This window comes from Fukomys damarensis, unplaced genomic scaffold (assembly GCF_012274545.1).
Source record: "Fukomys damarensis isolate Sample0158 unplaced genomic scaffold, DMR_v1.0_HiC HiC_scaffold_16, whole genome shotgun sequence".
Classification (NCBI taxonomy): Eukaryota; Metazoa; Chordata; class Mammalia; order Rodentia; family Bathyergidae; genus Fukomys; species Fukomys damarensis.
The window spans coordinates 23079877-23095238 of record NW_022900928.1 but is presented as its reverse complement, the minus strand read 5'-3'; the positions used below and the strand labels follow the sequence as shown (position 1 = coordinate 23095238).

Here is a 15362-nt window from a genome sequence, read left to right as displayed (position 1 = left end):
CTCTCTCTCTCTCTCTCTCTCTCTCTCTCTCTCTCTCTCTCTCTCTCTCTCTGTCTCTCTCTCTCTCTCTCTCTCTCATTCCTGGCTATCATGGGTTGAGCAACTTTTCTCTGCCATGCCCTCTGCAATTCCATTTCTACCTTGGAGCCAGATTAGCACGGATTGAACCTTCTGAAATTGTGAGTCAAATAAACCTCCCCCTTTTTAAACTGAAAGTATTGGACATTTGGTTCCAGCAACAGAAAAGCTGACAGCCTTTTTGTTGTATTTAAGCCTTCAACTGAGTGGGTGAGAGTGACATGTTAGGGGGAATAATCTCTTTACTCAGCCTGTAGAATCCAGATGCTAATCTCATCCAGAAACATCCCTATAGACACAGCTTGAATAATTTTTTCACCAAATGCCTAGGCTAGGCAACATAAAGTTAATCATCACCAGGAAGAACAATTATGCTCACAAACGAAGATATATGTGGACAGGAATGGGGAGGGGAGAAATATCAGGCAGTCAAAAGTTGTTAAGGGTACTTCTGTTATGCCATCAGGAAGCCAAGCTTTCTATCTTTTTGCTCTGTCAGCCAAAGTTATGCATACTTCCACACTCAACTCCACACTCTAGACAAGAAGGGAGAAACACAAAAGAACTCTTCCAAAGATTTTTACTCACATCTGTTTAATCAGAACTGAGTTTGATGTTCATCCCTGAGTCTGATGTTCAAAAGTTGAATGTGTGAGTTTCCTAGCCTCTACCACATAGAAAATCTATTGAAAGGTGGGATTGAATGAACAAACTCTCAGTAAAAGTAAACAGTACATATCACTATTCTTTTCATGCGATATCTTCCAAACTTGCTAACATATTGGGGTATGAAAAAAGTCTCAGTAAATTCCAAAGACTTCCGAGCCAACGTAACAGACTGAGTGCTCTGAAGCCTCCTCCTCCCACCCTAAGTCCCAGCAATCACTGACATGTTCAATAACAAATCAATCCAAAACATGCTGAAAAACAAATGCAAAACCATAATGCAATGTAAAATATGAGGAATCTCCAAAAGATGAAAAGCAATTTCAGTGGGATTATGCAAGTAAATGGAAGCCAAAAAAAAAAAAAAAAGCCAAGAGGAGGGATGCTACCAAAAACACAATGTTGATTCAAATTTGGAATGGTCTGATAAAAACAGAGGCAGAGGACCCTGAGGAAATCAACCTGGTGGTTAGAGTTAGCACAGTAGGAATAATCAAGCAGGCCTACCCTTCTACATATACACTTCTGGATCAAGAAATGGGCTGAAAAATGAAGTGGGTGCTCCCAGAATACTGGAGATTATAGATCAGAAGATCTAGCAGTGACCACAATCGGTCATGCCCCATGAAGCATGAGGAACAAGCTCAAACATAAATCGAGGTGTTAGCGCAAGCCATATCTCCCCAACAAGTTGCATCAAAAACAGCAACATCCCAAGACTGACTACTAGAAAGAAAAATAGTCACATAATCAATGACTAACAAGACCTGAACTCCTCAGCTTGACTAAATTTTAGACCCAGCTACAGGCCTCTGACTTCCCTTAGAGCATTTGCTTCAGAAAACTTGTCATTATAAATTGCTTCTCTGCCCTCAAAATGTATATAAATCTAAGTTCTTATCGATTTTACCATCCAGGAAATGTCTTTCTCGAGGACCCCAAACAGTGAAAGGGATTGCACCCCTATCTGTCAGTGTGATTTGTCTCCATGTAGGAGACAAAAGGGAAAAGACAATGGGAGAAAAGTGGAGGGATGTTTCGTGAATAGGTCCAAATTCCCTATGATGAGGCTTATCATTATATATGCCTAAAATGCACCAATAAATGTTCTGCTATTTTAAAAGAGGGAGGAAAGGACAGAATCAGATAACATTTGCTTGCTTCATCTTTTTCATGTCTGAGTATCTGTGTGGTACATCGTTTCTATTTTCGCGTGACCCCACAACTTGCCCTTTGTTCACGTGTTCAGCCCAAAGACTCATCTCTCTAAGGATCATGCCTATGTCTGTGACACTTGGACCACTTACCAGATGAGTAAGAGGATTTTTTTTACATATAATGATTAGAGTTCCTTATATTCAAAATGTATTCAACGTCAGACTTAATCCTTTTCAACAGTTTAACATTTTTGAAGATAGTTTTAAGTATTTATTACTCAATTTGATTTATACTCCCCAAAAAAACTTGTAGTAATTATGGCAGTGATATCAGAGATGATGGTGGTCCAGACACACTCTAGAAAGATAAGCAAGAGAAGACCTAAGAGCCTCTGGAAATACTGGAAATATCTTGTACAGCAAATTTAAGACATCTTCCTTTGGGCAACAAACATTCAAGTTAGAATTATAGCTGACCTTAAGATCCCACATAATTCTGGACAATCCTCACAGAAACTTCAGAGGATAGGTATGAATGGTTGACCATTACAAATTAAGACTAAATTTCAAAAAGATAGAAAATTCCCTACAGCCAAAAATCAGAAAGTAAGGGAGTAAGGATTTGAGTGTAGATAAAGTTTATTTCATGTGCTTTCTACCAGAACATGCTACAATCCCTAAACTTGGGAACTTGTTGGCAAGTTGTGTTTGCTTCTGATAAGAGAAATCTACAAAGGGACAAAGAGCTGTCTCAAGACTTCCCTGAAATAGTTAACATGTGAGCCATACTGCCTCTGATTTTCTTGGTCTTCACTTCATAGATAATAGGGTTAAGTAGGGGAGGAATTTAAACATAGAGATCTGCAAGAAGGATATGGACTGGTGAGGAATATTTTTGCCAAAGTGGTGGGTAAGAAAAGTGAAAAATGATAGTGTGAAGAAAAAGAGAATAACTCCATTGTGAGAACCTCAGGTATTGAGAGCTTTATATCAGACATCCTGGGAAGGACGTCTAAACACAGCTTGGAGTATCAAAGTATATGAAACACCAATGAGTGCAACATCTACCAAAACTGATGCCACTGGCACTGAGAAGCCACACCAGATACTGGTGATATCAGCACAGGCCAGTCAGGCCACCCCAGTGTGCTCACAGTATGAGTGAGGGATGACATTGCCCAGCAGTATGGCAGCCTTTTCAGCAAGAATATGATAGGAAAAACAGTCCCAGCGCTCTGACCCCAGAGAAGCAGGGTACTTTTTCCAATTGTCATAGGTATTAAGATAGCTGTGTACCTCAAGGGAGTATGGAGGCCTCATAGTGGCCAAATGCCATGGCCAGCAGGCTTCCTAACTCTGCCACAAAGGCAACATGGATGAAAAGCATCTGAGTAACGCAGATATCAAAGGCTATCTCCCCAGATGAAAGCAGAAGATAGCCAGGGCCTTGGACACAGTGGTGGTGGACAGCAGAATGTCAGCTCCAGCCAGCATAGATAGGAAGACATTCATGGGTTCATGGAGGGTGCACTCAATCAATACAAGGATGAGGATTCCATTTCCCAAAACTGCAGTGATGTACATGAGACAGAAGGGGCTAGAAAGCCAGGTGTGATATTGTACATTCCCAATATCCCAAGTAGGATGAACACAGTGGTATGGAAGATAGTGAGATTAGCACCGAACGTGCCTGCTTTTGAAGCCTCTCTGAAGACTAAATAAAGGAAAAGTCAGTAGACAGGTTTGGCTACAAACTCCACTAAAAGGTGAACATTAAACTGTGGAATCAGTTATTAATGTCTTCACTTAGAGCACATGTTGTTTATGCTTTCATTCCCACACTATCATTATAAGTGTAAATATAAACAAAGGTTCCTGACTCCACCTCAGCAGTGTCTAAAACCCACACATAACTCTGTGTTCTCACTTACATATTGTTGCCCCAGCTTTGATCATCATTTGTTCTGTTGAAACAGCACCCTAAATTGATATGGTCTCTCATTTCCCAGATTTCATCTTCAACCCTTCACATTCATCAGTTCTGCTGCAGTCCAGGTGATATGCCCAGACAAAAATTTTTAAAAATGTTACAACTGGCAATAAATCAGTAAGACAAATCTAAGACAAAACAACAAACAGCAGGTTTCCTATAATTATTTAGAAAATATACTAAAATATACTTTAGGAAAAAACTTAAAATAAAACTTTAAATACTGTTTTTAAAAATGATATGAAATGTTGATACTCTAGAGAGATTTTCCCACTGAAGATTCACCCAATATAAATAAAGATTCTTTTAATCTTTTGGAAAGAAACCCAGCAGAGGGATGGCTGGGTCAAATGGAACTTCTAGTCCCAGCTCTTTGAGGTATCTCCATATTGATTTCCATAGTGGTTGCACTAGTCTGCACTCCCACCAACAATGGAGGAGGGTTCCTTTCTCCCCACAACCCCATCAACATTTGTGATTGGTTGATTTCTTGATAGCAGCCATTCTTTGTAGGGTGAGGTGGAATATCAGTGTTGTTTTCATCTGCATCTCTTGAATGACCAGTGATGTAGAACATTTTTTCATATATTTAGTTGTTCCTTTTACTTCTTTGTCTGAGAAATGTCTGTTCATTTTAGATGCCCATTTTTGAATCGGGTCTTTATATTTGGGGGGCTGATTTATTTTAGTTCGTTATATATTCTAGATAATAGTCCTTTGTCTGAGGAGCAGCTGGAAAAAAAAATTTTCCCACATTGTAGGTCATTTCTTAGTTCTGTTGATGGTTTCTTTTGCAGTGCAGAAGCTTCTTAATAAGATGAGATCCCAGTTGTTGATTCTTTGTGCTAGTTCCCATGCTACTGAGGATTTGTTCATAAAGTCTTTTCCTATTTCAGTATCTTCAAGAGTTCTGCCTAACTTATCTTCCAATAAATTTAGTGTCTCTTTTTTAATATTTAGATCTTTAATCCACTTGTATTTTAGTTTAGTGCATGGTGAAAGAAAAAGGTCTAGTATTAATCTTTGGCAGGTTGAAATCCAGTTTTTCCAACACCATTTATTAAAGAGGCTATCTTGCCTCCAGTGAGGATGGTTGGCTCCTTTGTCAAAAATGAGGTAGCTGAGTACATCTTGAATTGTTTTTGTATCTTCCAGTCTATTCCACTGATCCTCATGTCTGTGATAAATGTGCACCTATGTATATAGCAGCACAGTTTGTGGTAGCTAAAACTTGAAAATAGCCCATATGCCCATCATTTGGAGACTGGATAAAGAAGATTTGGTTTTTCTATAAAATGGAATACTACTCAGCTATAAAGAATGAGAAATTAGATTTATTTATAGGAAAATGGATACATTTTGAAGATATACTCCTAAGTGAAATAAATAAGTCACACATGTATAAATACCGAATAGTTTCTCTGGTGTGAAAAAGTATAATAGTACATAAGATCCTAATGAAATAACTGACAATGTGAAATAGGAAGAAAAGGGCTAAAGGTGTAGGGAAAGTGGGAAGGCTAGGGGAAAGGGAATAGGGGAAAATAAAAAATATGAGAAAATGAAAAAATGGAAATAAAGTGTAAATGGGGAGGGATATTTTAGAATAAGTGAATCTAGCAGTCTAAACATTGAAAATAGCTTTAAAACTAAAATGTAAAACATTAACTGAAAAATAGGTCTACCATGTAAGTCCATAATAAAACTAGAATTTTTTTTCACTACAGTATTCTTATTGCAATGTAAGACTCCAAAAAATGGGAGAAGGGGGATCCTAACGAAAGAAGCATTGAGTAGCAGTAATGTCCTATAGAGAGTACTCAGCAGCTTAAATGTTACCAAATAAATAGTATTTAGTCCTTACAAAATCCTATTAATTAAATATGCTTCTTGATACTTAAAAATTCTGAGAATCTGAACAATTCAGTTTTGGTCTGTCTTAGTAAGAAAACAATTTCTAAATTTCAGTTGTTTAACACAATAAAACACCATGTTGTCCAGACAGAAAAGAAAAAATCAAGCTATTGATGGTTGAATGAGTACTGATGACTGCTGCAAGTGCAGACTGAGAGTTCTAAACCCTTTCATCTTAAATGCCACTGTCTACAGTACGTGTCCTCTGAAAGCTACACTGGATATTCAACTACTTCAGTATGGAAGTGACACACATGCACTCCTTCTGCCTATGTTTCTTTGGCTATAACTAGTCACATGGCCCCATTAGAGGCAAGAGTATGAAAAGAAGAAGTGGCTGCTTTCCCAGGAACAGCTCTGTCCTACAACAGGGGCACAGTTGCTCACATGTTCCTGCTCATTGCATCATGGCCTAATTGACCACAAGTCCTGTGCACTCTGTACAGAAATGTGATTGGCAGCTGGGTCCTCTACACTATCTCACCCATCTTCGTGTCTTGATGTAAGTAAGTCCGGAGTAGGAGAAGGACAAGACAGATGTAGAATTGTAGTAGCATCTGGTAATGAAGAATCTGATAAAAGGAACCTGAGGGGCCGGACGTGGTGGAGCACGCCTGTAATCCCAGCACTTGGGAGGCTGAGGCAGGAGGATCGCTCTGAGTTTGAGACCAGCCTGGGCTACATAGTGAGTTCCAGGTCAGTCTCAACTATACAGTGAGACCCTGTCTCAAAAATCCAAAAAAAAAAAAAAAAAAAAGAACCTGAGTGATGGTGATACGTGTTATAGAATAGAACACTGGTGCAGCTGTGTCCTGTGAGGACAGATAACCTGCCGCCTGTCATTGGAGCTCTAGAAGAGATGTTGGAAAATAAAATGTCAGTGATATGTTGGCTACATTTGGTGAGGTAACCAAACAAATAATTGGAAAAAAATGGAAATATCTGGCCACTTTGTGGGGAAAAATGAAGAAAGTGATTGTATTAGTTCGCAATTGCTACTGTAACACGGTGCCATAAACTAAGTGGCTTAAAACAACATATATTTCTTATCTTCCGGGTCTAAAGCTCCAAAGTCTGAAATGAAATTCACAGTGCTAGAACAAAGATATGGACAGAGCTGTGCTCCTTTCTGGAGGCTCTGGGGAGAAGCCATTTCTTTCTTTTTCCAGCTTCTAGAGGCTCCATTTCAGCTCCAAAATGGGCAAAGCCCAACTGAGCCCTTCTCAGTCATATCACTCTAATTTTAACTTCTTTACTACTCTCTTTTGTTTATAAAGATCTTGGAATTAAATTAGACCCCACTCAAAATCCAGGTTAATATTCCTGTTTTAAGGTCTGCTGATTAGCAATCTTAATTCCAACTCTAACTTGAATTCCTTTTTGTAATCTAACCTAAATACTCAGGTCCCAGACATTAGGACACAGGTATTCCGGGAGTGGTAACACAGGCTAAACAAACACTGGAAAGGGCCAAGTATTTAGCTCAGTGGTTCCGCTGCCTGCCTCACAAGTGCAAGGACCTGAGATCAGTCCTCGGTACCAAAAAAGAAAATAGAAAAGAAAAACAAAAATACTGAAAGGCTTGTAGACATTTTTTTAAATAAACTACTTCTAATGCAAAATAAAAGACTGTTTTAAAGCTTAAAGCAAAAACTTCCAATAAAATCTCTTAGTTAAAGCCAAGAATGGTCATAGACACCTATAATCCCAGATACTTGTGAGACTGAGGCAGGAGTTCAAAGCCAGCTTGGTCAACTTAGGAAGACCCTCATCCAAAATATTTTTAAGATCTGGGATTGTAAATCAGGGATATAATGTCTCCCTCCCATCCATGAAGCTCTGGGCTCAGTCTTTAGCATTGAAAGAAAAAAAAATAGCACTTTCTGAGTTTACTAAAATGACTAAGAAGAAAGATAATGTTATGCATTGTGGGTTTGGAATCCAGTAAACATCTCAAATAGATAAAGCATCTCCAAGTAAGGGTCAGATTAAAGGTAGATCTTCTTTCCTACTAAACCAGTATAGTCCAAGTTAGCTTTCAATAAGCTCAGAAAGATGCACACAAAAATAAGAAGGGGAAAAACAGAGAAAACTTGAGGATTGTATTTTTAAAAGATTTGGAAATATGCTTAATGACACGTAAGTGGAATCAAATAGATGAGAAGCCCATAATAAATAGAAATTGCCAAAGAAACTGAGAGTTCACCTAAGAAAATTTTTGACTACTGCATCCAAATGTTAACTCTTAGTCCCCAACCTTTTAGCACTGGAAGTAGATTGAGAAAGCCGCGCTGCCCATAAAAAAGGTATATTCTCATTTTAAATGTGATCTAGCCAAAAAAGAAACAGTGCAGTGTACAAAGATTAGCTCTCATGGGCCATAAAGAAAAATAGGCAAGAATGTTTCTGCTACAGAATCAAGAAACCTCTCTCAAGGGCAGGAGAGTTAGCTCAGTGGTCCAGAGTTTAGCACAAGGTCCAGAGTTCAATTCCCCACACCAAAAAGAAAAAAAGAAAAGAAACTTACCTCAAAACTATGGTATACAGCCTTCCTCCCTTATTCCATTTCCTATCGTTGTAACAGAATGCCACAGAGTGGGTAAATTATAAGCGATGAGAGGATGTTTGCCTCACAATTCAGGAGGCTGGAAGCCCAAAACTGTGAGGCCACGTCTGGCCTAAAGTCGTAATGTGGTAGTGAAAAGCATCATGGACAGAGTATATATGAGGGGGAGGGAGGGAAGAAGAGAGGGAGAAAGAGAGAACTGAGTTCCCCTTTTTACCCAACTCACCATAAGCAGACCACTCCCACAAGGGTTGTAATTGGTTCATAAGGGCAGGGCTTCCATAATCCAATCGCTTCAGAAAGGTCCCGTCTCTTCATACCATAACAGTGGCAATTAAATTTCAACATTAGTTTCTGATACACACTGAAACAATAAAACCTCCAAGTGTCTGCCCAGTGGGGATTTCAAAATTCTCACAAAATATGATTTTTGTGTTTTATGTTTTCCACCCTTATAAAAAGTTGCTAAATGTCCCTGTTGTAGCATCGTGTATTTTATAAGAGGGTGAGGAGAAGACAGATTGCCTTTTAAATGATAGGTTTTTAGATAAAGAAAGCTCTAAGCAAATCTGATAAAAAGGTTCTACTAGCTCAGACTGTGAAGTTTCTCCTATGGAGGGAATTTGAGTGCGGTCTATATGTGGGAAAAAGGGAGCAAAGAAATATTAAGTGACCAAAAGTGAAGATGGTGACTAAGACAATTATTACTTGATACAAGTCCATGAAATGTCCTGTATTGTTCAGTTTCCCTTGTGGCTATTTGGAGACCATGAGACCACTTGTGAGCAAAAGTGATGAGTCGCTTCAAGATCAAGGCAAATAATTATTGCTGTAACTTACTCTTGTTGGAAGATGGAAAGATTGAGGACTCCTGAGCTGCTAAATGGAAAACAGATCCCATTGATACATGCTGTATTTTAAATGAAAGAATAATAAATTCTGCATTGCTAATTCACTGAAGTTTTATGATCTGTAACTGCAGCATAGCTTAAGCCATTCTTTCTAATGCACATTTTGAGATGCCTGTGAGACATTCAACAGGAGATATTAAGAAACAGTTGAAGGCCAGGCATGGTGGCGCATGCCTGTAATCCCAGAACTTGGGAGGCTGAGGATGGAGGATCGCTGTGAGTTCAAGAACAGCCTGGGCTACACAGTGAGTTCCAGGTCAGTCTCAACTACATAGTGAGACCCTGTCTCAAAAAAAAAAATTAAAAAAAAAAAAAAAAAAAAAAAAAAAAAAGGAAAGAAAAAAGAAATAGTTGAAGCCAGGCATGGTGATGCACGCCTGTAATCCCAGCAGTTGAGAGGCTTAGACAGGAGGATCACCTGAAGTTCGAGGCTAGCCTGAACAAAGTGAAACACTGTCTCAAAGAGAAAGAAAGGTGGGGGGAGAAGAAAAAACGAAGAAATAGTTGAATGTATGAATGTGGATATCAAGGGAAAATACTAGTTGGGATACAAATGTGGAAGCCACCATAATTTTTAGAATTTAAAGCCATACAGCTGGCTCTAACTAGGGAAAATTATTGATTACCAAAAAATAGTAAAAATAGAAGGAAAATATGGAAACAACACTTTTGTGCATAAGGAGAGGAGGGGACAGAAGGGAAAAGACAATGGAAAAGTGGAGGGATGTTTCGTGAATAGGTCCAAATTCCCTATGATGAGCCTTATTATATATGCCTAAAATGCACCAATAAATGTTTTGCTATTTTAAAAGAGGGAGGAAAGGACAGAATCAGATAACATTTGCTTGCTTCATCTTTTTCATGTCTGAGTATCTGTGTGGTACATCGTTTCTATTTTCGCGTGACCCCACAACTTGCCCTTTGTTCACGTGTTCAACCCAAACACTCATCTCTCTAAGGATCATGCCTATGTCTGTGACACTTGGACCACTTACCAGAGGAGTAAGAGGATTTTTTTTACATATAATGATTAGAGTTCCTTATATTCAAAATGTATTCAACGTCAGACTTAATCCTTTTCAACAGTTTAACATTTTTGAAAATAGTTTTAAGTATTTATTACTCAATTTGATTTATACCCCCCAAAAAAACTTGTAGTAATTATGGCAGTGATATCAGAGATGATGGTGGTCCAGACACACTCTAGAAAGATAAGCAAGAGAAGACCTAAGAGCCTCTGGAAATACTGGAAATATCTTGTACAGCAAATTTAAGACATCTTCCTTTGGGCAACAAACATTCAAGTTAGAATTATAGCTGACCTTAAGATCCCACATAATTCTGGACAATCCTCACAGAAACTTCAGAGGATAGGTATGAATGGTTGACCATTACAAATTAAGACTAAATTTCAAAAAGATAGAAAATTCCCTACAGCCAAAAATCAGAAAGTAAGGGAGTAAGGATTTGAGTGTAGATAAAGTTTATTTCATGTGCTTTCTACCAGAACATGCTACAATCCCTAAACTTGGGAACTTGTTGGCAAGTTGTGTTTGCTTCTGATAAGAGAAATCTACAAAGGGACAAAGAGCTGTCTCAAGACTTCCCTGAAATAGTTAACATGTGAGCCATACTGCCTCTGATTTTCTTGGTCTTCACTTCATAGATAATAGGGTTAAGTAGGGGAGGAATTTAAACATAGAGATCTGCAAGAAGGATATGGACTGGTGAGGAATATTTTTGCCAAAGTGGTGGGTAAGAAAAGTGAAAAATGATAGTGTGAAGAAAAAGAGAATAACTCCATTGTGAGAACCTCAGGTATTGAGAGCTTTATATCAGACATCCTGGGAAGGACGTCTAAACACAGCTTGGAGTATCAAAGTATATGAAACACCAATGAGTGCAACATCTACCAAAACTGATGCCACTGGCACTGAGAAGCCACACCAGATACTGGTGATATCAGCACAGGCCAGTCAGGCCACCCCAGTGTGCTCACAGTATGAGTGAGGGATGACATTGCCCAGCAGTATGGCAGCCTTTTCAGCAAGAATATGATAGGAAAAACAGTCCCAGCGCTCTGACCCCAGAGAAGCAGGGTACTTTTTCCAATTGTCATAGGTATTAAGATAGCTGTGTACCTCAAGGGAGTATGGAGGCCTCATAGTGGCCAAATGCCATGGCCAGCAGGCTTCCTAACTCTGCCACAAAGGCAACATGGATGAAAAGCATCTGAGTAACGCAGATATCAAAGGCTATCTCCCCAGATGAAAGCAGAAGATAGCCAGGGCCTTGGACACAGTGGTGGTGGACAGCAGAATGTCAGCTCCAGCCAGCATAGATAGGAAGACATTCATGGGTTCATGGAGGGTGCACTCAATCAATACAAGGATGAGGATTCCATTTCCCAAAACTGCAGTGATGTACATGAGACAGAAGGGGCTAGAAAGCCAGGTGTGATATTGTACATTCCCAATATCCCAAGTAGGATGAACACAGTGGTATGGAAGATAGTGAGATTAGCACCAAACGTGCCTGCTTTTTAAGCCTCTCTGATGTTTATTCCCACACTATCACTATAAGTGTAAATATAAACAAAGGTTCCTGACTCCACCTCAGCAATGTCTAAAACCCACACGTAACTCTGTGTTCTCACTTACATATTGTTGCCCCAGCTTTGATCATCATTTGTTCTGTTGAAACAGCACCCTAAATTGATATGGTCTCTCATTTCCCAGATTTCATCTTCAACCCTTCACATTCATCAGTTCTGCTGCAGTCCAGGTGATATGCCCAGACAAAAATCTTATGTTTTCCCTGCAATTCTTAATTGTTACCAGACAAAAACCAAACTTCTCAAGCATGCAAAGCCTTCCACAATCCCCATTTTTCTTTTTCAGTCTTAGTCATCTTTAGTCACACTAACAAATCTAAATTAGGTTGATAAAATAAAACCTGAGTTTTCTTTCCCCCCCCATTGAGTTTATTGGTGCATTTTAGGTATACAGTACAGTACAGTTACCTTCATTATTGGGATCTTGTACCTTTACATGACAGGTCTTGGTTCTCATTTTTTCCCCTTGTCCCTGCAAAACCTGAGTTTTCTAATGTGCATGACTTTTCTTCAGCTTTTGTCTTAAAATCATACTGATTTTTCCAATATACAGATTAAATGTTTATCATCTAGGAAATCTTTCTCAGGTTCAAATCTTTATAAAAGCATAAAATTATTTCCTACCTCATTCAGTGAACACATAGAAACTCCAGATAAATGAGAGATACATTTAAAACATAAAACCATAAAATAATTAAAGATTTTTAGGAGAAAACATGAAAAAATATTTCAGAGTTAAAAAGTCCTTCTGAGTAAGATAACAGAATGCAATTTCTTTTTTTTGTTGTTTTGTTTTCAGCTTTAATTGAGCTTATCGGTACATTTTAGGAATACAGTACAGTTACATTCAATGCTGGGATCTTGTACCTCTACAATGACAAGTCTTGATTCTCATTTTTTTTCCCCTTACCCCTGCCCTCCCTTCACCCCCTCCTCCCCTCCCCATCTACAAACACTTTATTTTCATCTTTTCATTATCTCACATTTTTTTCTTTTGAGAATGCAATTTCATAGAAAGTAGTAGTTGATTGATTCAACTACATAAAAATATGGTCACGAATAAATAATAATTCTAGAAAAAATATACAAAATGTGTAATAAAGGGTTAATAGCCTTACATACTAATAGTTGGTGGAAATAATATTAAAAAATTAGAAAATGTATAAAAATTAAAATGTAATTTATACCACCAAAAGATAGATGGCAATATACATATAAATATATGTTCAATCTTCTAACTTTAAAGAACTGGAGTCCAGAATCATTGAGATTTCATAGCTCTCTTGTCAAACTGGAAAGCATAAGGAAAATAATTAACCCCCGGTTCTGGTGTCAGGTAATTTTGTGTAGCCATTTGGAAAATAATTTGGCAATAAATTTAAATGTTTTAATTGTTCAAATTTTTAATCCAGTCAGTCATTTCTTTTCTGGCAAGCACCTACTGAAATTACAACATGAGATCATAAAGATATATGTACAAGGATACTTGTTGCTACAGTATTACAACAGAAAAAGAAATCATTTCAACTTCATCACTATGACAATAAATAAGCTATGGTACATATATTGCAATGTAATATGTTGTTTCTATTTCATACAGTTAAATTTTTGCAAAGCAAAGCAGAGGTCACTGTTGTTTCTGTCTGTGTAGCCCAACATTTCATATTATAAGCAACACAGAACTCATTTTGGCTTGAGCACAAAGAAGAATGTCTTTGCTTCTACAACTGAGAAGAACATTTCTAGGGTCAGGTTTATCTAAAGATTTAAAACATCAGGGGCTTCATTTCCCTGTGATACATTATTCCAGGAATGAAGCTCCTACGCCCAGAACTAAGGTGAGGTGAGTAAGGCACTTATCTTGGGTACAAAAATCTAAGCTGGTATCAAGAAAACTCTGCAATCAAGATAAAAAATAGTTTAACAAGGTTTTAAAGTGAAAATTAATACAAAAATCCATGATGTACAAAAAATTAGAATTTTAAATGAAGACAGGACCTGACAGTATGATATCAAGCCATATTTGATGTGACATAAAAGGGAAAATGGGAGTCCCTACATATTTGTTTTTATCAATCCTCTATAATTAAATGTTTTCTGTACCTTTATTTTAAAATATTATTGATGAGTTTCTTCTATCAAAGTGGCCAAATTATAATAAATTCTAATTTTTATACAAATAAAATATTTAAATTTAAAGCCACAAATTTAAATATATGTACATGTCAATAATTTTAAACTACTTTCATATTCCAGAAGAGCAGTTATGAGTTCCATCCCTGCAAGGGAAAAAAATCTGCAGCAGTTCAAGATGTCAAAATTTGTACATAGAGGAGAACCACGCCTGCTCCCGACCCAGCCGCCATCGCTCAATCGCTGGGAAGAAGCCTGGGCCCCCATCCACCACAGGAAGGAGAACCATGCCTGCTCCCGACTCAGCCACCATAGCTCAAGCACCCCGAACCCCCATTACCCCCCACTCCACTCTCAGTCCTCCTGACTGTGCCAGTTTATGGACCCACTCTGCAAAGACAGAGGTGGTCATCAAGGGTATTTTTGTGAGTTCCCAACTTTGAACATCTTTAAAGAAAGGGAGTGGGAAACCTGTAGGAGAACGTTGTGGAGTTCAATCATTCAGAAGGTGGGGGAACTCAATCTGGGACTTGCAGCCTGAGGTCAGTCAGCATCATGGGGTTCAGCCATCAGCTAACTGAGATCAGGGGTCTTGCATCCTCGCTCTGTCTGAGCCATTAAATGGTTAATATACTACATTGAAAAGTTTGTTCACTGCAGACGTGTTCTGGACTGCTTCTTGATTTCAATTTAATTCAAATGATTTAAGGGTGATAGACTAGTGACTACCACAGGTGGTCAATGTCCAAGTTGTGCTTGATCTTAATATGTTGCTGATTGTATCAGTTGGGGTAAAGCATTGTGGTTGATTTGATGAACTGTTTTCTCTGATGTTATGAAGATGAGAATGTCTGTGGGTCATTAGAGACACACAAGCTAGGGCGTAACTATATCAGGAAGATTTGGGTAATAATCCAGAGATTAAACCAAGGACAGTCCAACAACAAAAATTAAAATGAGAAAACACTTAAGCAAGACACAAGGACAGACTTCCAGTTCACCAATGGCAAACAGTAGGGCAAATGAGGACGAAAAGGCCGATAGTGAACCACCAGGACACCCTGAACTCAAAGCACAGGAAGTAACAAAACAGATCAATCAGGCTCTAGAAAAATTCAAAACAGAAATAATTTCCCAGATAACCATAGAGATAGATAGTGAGCAAAATGGAAGTCATGATTCGAGACTCTAGAGCAGAAACTGACAGAAAAATAGATGAGCTCAGGACCATGATAGAAGCCATGAAGGCCCAGCATAAGAAAGAAATGGAAAAAATAAACACCCAACATAGGACAGAAATGGAATCCATAAAACAGATTCAAACAGATATCCA

At 38.3% G+C, this 15362-nt stretch overlaps 2 pseudogenes; both read right to left on the bottom strand.

Moving 5' to 3' along the window:
- Positions 1 to 2652: 2652 nt before the first annotated feature.
- On the bottom strand, positions 2653 to 6293 carry LOC104876319 (annotated as a pseudogene).
- A 4585-nt stretch (positions 6294 to 10878) lies between these two features.
- On the bottom strand, positions 10879 to 14342 carry LOC104876318 (annotated as a pseudogene).
- Positions 14343 to 15362: the final 1020 nt, after the last annotated feature.